Source organism: Mus musculus, chromosome 16 (genome assembly GCF_000001635.26).
Source record: "Mus musculus strain C57BL/6J chromosome 16, GRCm38.p6 C57BL/6J".
Taxonomy (NCBI): Eukaryota; Metazoa; Chordata; class Mammalia; order Rodentia; family Muridae; genus Mus; species Mus musculus.
Window position 1 is genome coordinate 44,847,482 of NC_000082.6, and position 5,994 is coordinate 44,853,475.

The 5,994-nt window shown below is 41.9% G+C and overlaps 1 pseudogene; it reads right to left on the reverse strand.

The window, feature by feature from the left end:
- On the reverse strand, nucleotides 409-2,418 carry Gm5964 (predicted gene 5964; annotated as a pseudogene).

A 5,994-nucleotide genomic window follows, 5' to 3' on the forward strand; every position in this document is an offset into this window, starting at 1 on the left:
GGGTTCCTGGCTAGCCACAGGAGGTGGCCTCTTTAAGTTTCATACCCCAATGCTGTGAGTCACAGCTGAGTAGACTCCCTTTGATCTTTGGGTGCCTTCCTTATTCCAGGACTCTGTCTCATCCTGGAGATGACCCCTTACCTCCCCTTCCCTGTCAGTTGCAGATTTCTATTCATCCTCCTGGCCATCTGGCAATCCCTGCTGTCGTCCCTGTCTTTTAATATAAAGTCTCTCACAAAACCTGGAGCTTTCTTTTGGGATAGACAGGCTGGCTAGCAAGCTACAGGTAACCCTCATCCCTACTTCTCCTGTATTGTATTTATAAGTTTACAAAACTGAATTTATTTATTTTTTAAAACCTGGTTGTTGGGAATCTTTTTTTTTTTCACTGTTCAATGTTTATTAGGTGTTTTCATTGGCATGACACTTGAATGGTTGGTTCATCATCCATATGCAGATCTTACATTTCACACAATATTGCAATGCACACTACAGATACATACAATACATAAGATATCCTGTAGAACATTTATGTACAAGATATGAAAAATGGATGTACACACTGGAGCCAGGTTATGACTAACTGGGAACTCACTGGCCTAGGCATGTTTGGTGAGGGTGTGTAGGGCAGCAATGCAGCAGACTCACAGGATAATTGAAGCCTGCACAGTTGGCAGTGTATCGCAGAGACGGTGGGACTGTCACACTAAACAGGTTACCAATACACAAGTACCACTTGGCAGTAAGGCAGAGCTGTGGGAACTGAAATATTTCCCTACACCACCTCAACCCCATTGTAGTAACCACAACTCATTTGAGAATTGTGTGGTCTCCATAGAAACCCTGCTGCTGCCTGGACAGTGAAGAGCTAGGACACTGGGAAGACCTTAGAACTGTAGCTCCTTCTTGATTCCCCAGAGGGTGTCTGCACTCTACTTCAGGTGGGCCTCTTTCTCAGCAGTCAGTGTCACTTCACAACTTCCAAGATCCCGTTTTGTCCCAGGATACATGGGACACTGAGTAAGACATCATCACTAATTCCATAGAGACCCTTAATCATGGTGGAAATGGAATGCAACTGCCTAAGGTTCTTCATTATGCTTTGGGCCAAGTCTGCCACAGAGAGGCCAATGGCCCAGGATATGTTACCTCTCAGCTTGATCACCTCAAACCCACTGTCAACGACCTGCTTGTGAACCTCCTTCCACTGCTCCTTATCGGCATCATTGCCCAGTTCTGGCTTCAGAGACTTCAGGGAGATGCTGGCAATGTTCACACCACTCCACACAGGCACACTGTAGTTGCCATGTTCTTCCAGGGCCCAGCTCTGACTGCTCATGGTGAACCCCAAGCCTTTCTCCCATCAGGTAATGGAACCAAGCTGAATCCAGATTGCAAGAACTTACAATAACTTCCACTTCCAGTATCTCCACTTTTGGGAAATCCACTGATTTTCCAAGCCATGTAGGTCAAGATATCCACTGGATTTGAGACAATAAGCAGCTTGCACTGTGAACTCTACTTCACAATGTTCGGAATGATGAACTTGAAGATATTCACATTTCACTGGAACAGAGTGAGTAGGCTCTCTCCCTTTTGCTGATGGGCCCTCACTGTGATGATGACCAGTGGAGGTTGCAGTCACACAATAGTCTTTGCTGGAGATATTTTTTGGTGTTTTAAGGAAGAGGCTGTGTGCTAGAGATCCATCATCTCTCCCTTTAGCTTGTCTTCCATGACATCAACAAGGGCAAGCTCATCTGCCAAATCCTTCATTAAAATACTGATGGCACCTTGTAGCCTCCCCCAGCCTGAAGCAGGCTGGTACAGACCTTGTCCCCACTGAGGTGGGGCCACCTGCGGTGCAGCTTTCTGACTTGGCTGGCTTCTTTTGAAGTGTCAACTGCTCTGAGATTCTGCTACCTGCTGAGAGTCTGAACCTGTCTTCCTTAGACATTCCTGAATAAGCAACAGCCAGGGACCAAGTACTGATGGCATGGCGCCATGGCAACAAAGCACCAAGACTGGACTGGCAAGAGGATGGGCCTTCCCCCTTATAAGCACACTCTCTTAGTAAACTCGCAGGCCTTGATCAGAGAAATATTTGTCTTGGGTTTATTATCTTTTCTCTCAGTCTAAGTCTCTTTCAGCCCCAGCCTGCCTTTCAGAAATACCAGGTTAATGTAGGCCGCGGGCCAGCTTACAACAGCACCTGCCATGCCAACAGCACCAACCCCAACAACTCTAATCTTGTTCTGGAGATCTTGTTCTTCCTTAAGCCTATTGACAATCAGCTGGTCCTTGACGGTTGCCATCTTGAACTTTGAATCTTTTGAGACTGCTAGTGCTCAGTGGGGGAGGACTGGAGAGCTGCAGCAACATGACCCAACCAGAACTAGGCAACAGTGTCTCCCGCACAGGTTGTAGGGAATCTTAACTCAGGTCTTTATACTTGCATGGTAAACATTTTACCAATGAAGTCATCTCCTCATTCCCAATTTATATCCCTTTAATGTGTTGTGGGTAAAAATATGTTTGAATAGAGTTCCCTAATATAGATGATGTATGGATATTGTTAATCATTACTTCTGTCCTATGTCCAGTTAACATTTCTTTTTTTTTTTTTTTTTGAAATAGGTTTATAGTTTTTTTTTTCCGTTTTTTTTAAATTAGGTATTTTCTTCATTTACATTTCCAATGCTATCCTAAAAGTTGCTCATGGCCTCTGCACCACTCTCTCCCATCCCCACTCCCACTTCTTGGCCCTGGTGTTCCCCTGTACTTAGGCATATAAAGTTTGCAAGACCAATGGGCCTCTCTTTCCACTGATGGCCGAATAGGCCATCTTCTGATACATATGCAGCTAGAGACACGAGACCTGGGGGGTGGGTACTGGTTAGTTCATATTGTTGTTCTACCTATAGGGTTGCAGATCCCTTTAGCTCCTTGGGTACTGTCTCTAGCTCCTCCATTGGGGGCCCTGTGATCCATCCAATAGCTGACTGTGAGCATTCAATTCTGTGTTTGCTAGGCCCAAGAATAGCCTCACAAGAGACAGCTATATCAGGGTCCTTTCAGCAAAATATTGCTAGTGTATGCAATGGTGTCAGCGTTTGGAGGCTGATTATGGGATTGGTTCCCAGGTATGGCAGTCTCTAGATGGTCCATCCTTTCCTGTCAGCTCCAAACTTCATCTCTGTAACTACTTCCATAGGTGTTTTATTTCCAATTCTAAGAAGGGGCAAAGTGTCCACACTTTGGTGTTCATTCCTCATGCGTTTCATGTGTTTTACAAATTGTATCTTATATCTTAGGTATTCTAAGATTCTGGGCTAATACCCACTTATCAGTGAGTACATATCATGTGATTTCTTTTGTGATTGGGTTACCTCACTCAGGATGATGCCCTCCAGGTCCATCTATTTGCCTAGGAATTTCATAAATTCATTCTTTTTAATAGCTGAGTAGTACTCCATTGTGTAGATGTACCACATTTTCTGTATCCATTCCTCTGTTGAGGGGCATCTGGGTTCTTTCCAGCTTCTGGCTATTATAAATAAGGATGCTTTGAACATAGTGGAGCATGTGTCCTTCTTACCGGTTGGAATATCTTCTGAATATGTGCCCAGGAGAGGTATTGAGGGATCCTCCATTAGTACTATGTCCAATTTTCTGAGGAACAGCCAGAATTATTTCCAGAGTGGTTGTACAAGCTTGAAATCCCACCAACAATGGAGGAGAGTTCCTCTTTCTCCACATCCTTGCCAGCATCTGCTGTCACCTGGATTTTTGATCTTAGCCATTCTGACTGGTGTGAGGTGAAATCTCAGAGTTGATTTGATTTGCATTTCCCTGATGACTAAGGATGCTGAACATTTTTAGAGGTGCTTCTTAGCCATTCAGTATTCCTCAGGTGAGAATACTTTGTTTAGCTCTGAGCCCCATTTTTTAAATAGGGTTATATGATTTTCTGGAGTCCACCTTCCTGAGTTCTTTATGTATATTGGATATTAGTCCCCTATCCGATTTAGGATAGGTAAAGATCCTTTCCCAATCTGTTGGTGGCCTTTTTGTCTTATTGACCGTGTCTTTTGCCTTACAGAAGCTTTGCAACTTTATGAGGTCCCATTTATTGATTCTCCCTCTTACAGCACAAGCCATTGCTGTTCTATTCAGGAATTTTTCCCCTGTGTACATATCTTCCAGGCTTTTCCCCAGTTTCTCCTCTATACGTTTCAGTGTCTCTGGTTTTATGTGGAGTTCTTTGATCCACTTAGATTTGACCTTAGTACAAGGAGATAGGAATGGATCAATTCTCATTCTTCTACATGATAACCACCAGTTGTGCCAGAACCATTTTTTGAAAATGTTGCCTTTTTTCCACTGGATGGTTTTAGCTCCCTTGTCAAAGATCAAGTGACTATAGGTGTGTGAATTCATTTCTGGGTCTTCAATTCTATTCCATTGGTCTACTTGTCTGTCCCTATACCAGTACCATCCATTTTTTATCACGATTGCTCTGTAGTACAGCTTTAGGTCAGGCATGGTGATTCCCCCAGAGGTTCTTTTATCCTTGAGAAGAGTTTTTGCTATCCTAGGTTTTTTGTTATGCTAGATGAATTTGCATATTGCTCTTTCTAATTCGTTGAAGAATTGAGTTGGAATTTTGATGGGGATTGCATTGAATTTCTAGATAGCTTTGGGCAAGATAGCCATTTTTACTATAATGATCCTGCCAATCCATGAGCATGGGAGATCTTTCCATCTTCTGAGATCTTCTTTAATTTCTTTCTTCAGAGACTTAAAGTTCTTATCATACAGATCATTCACTTCATTAGTTAGAGTAACCCCAAGGTATTTTATATTATTTGTGACTATTGAGAAGGGTGTTGTTTTCCTAATTTCTTTCTCAGCCTGTTTATCCTTTGTGTACAGAAAGGCCATTGGCTTGTTTGAGTTAATTTTATATCCAGCTACTTCATTGAAGCTGTTTATCAGGTTTAGGAGTTCTCTGGTGGAATTTTAGGGTCACTTGTATATACTACCATATCATTTGCAAAAAGTGATATTTTGACTTCTTCCTTTCCAATTTGTATCCCCTTGATCTCCTTTTGTTGTCAAATTGCTATGACTAGGACTTCAAGTAAAATGTTGAATATGTATGTAGAGACTGGACAGCCTTGTCTAGTCCCTGATTTTAGTGGAATTGCTTCTAGCTTCTCACCATTTTCTTTGATGTGGGCTACTGGTTTGCTGTATATTGCTTTTATCATGTTTAGGTATGGGTCTCAAATTCCTGATCTTTCCAAGACTTTTATTATGAATGGGTGTTGGATTTTGTTAAATGCTTTCTCTGCATCAAAGGAGATGATCATGTGGTTTTTGTCTTTGAGTTTGTTTATATAATGGATTACATTGATGGATTTCCATATATTGAACCATCCCTGCATCCCTGGGATGAAGCCTACTTGGTCAGGATGGATGATTGTTGTGATGTGTCCTTGGATTCGGTTAGGGAGAATTTTATTGAGTATTTTTGCATCGATATTCATAAGGGAAATTGGTCTGAAGTTCTCTATCTTTTTTGGATCTTTCTGTGGTTTAGGTATCAGAGTAATTGTGGCTTCATTGAATGAATTGGGTAGAGTACCTTCTGCTTCTACTTTGTGGAATAGTTGTGAAGAACTGGGATTAGATCTTCTTTGAAGGTCTGATAGAACTCTGCACTAAACCCATCTGGTCCTGGGCTTTTTTTGGTTGGGAGACTATTAATGACTGCTTCTATTTCTTTAGGGGATATAGGACTGTTTAGATCATTAACCTGATCCTGATTTAACTTTGTTACCTGGTATCTGTCTAGAAATTTGTCCATTTCTTCCCACTTTTCCAGTTTTGTTGAGTATAGACTTTTATAGAAGTATCTGATGTTGTTTTTGGATATCTTTAGGATCTGTTGTTATGTCTTCCTTTTCATTTCTGATTTTGTTAACTAGG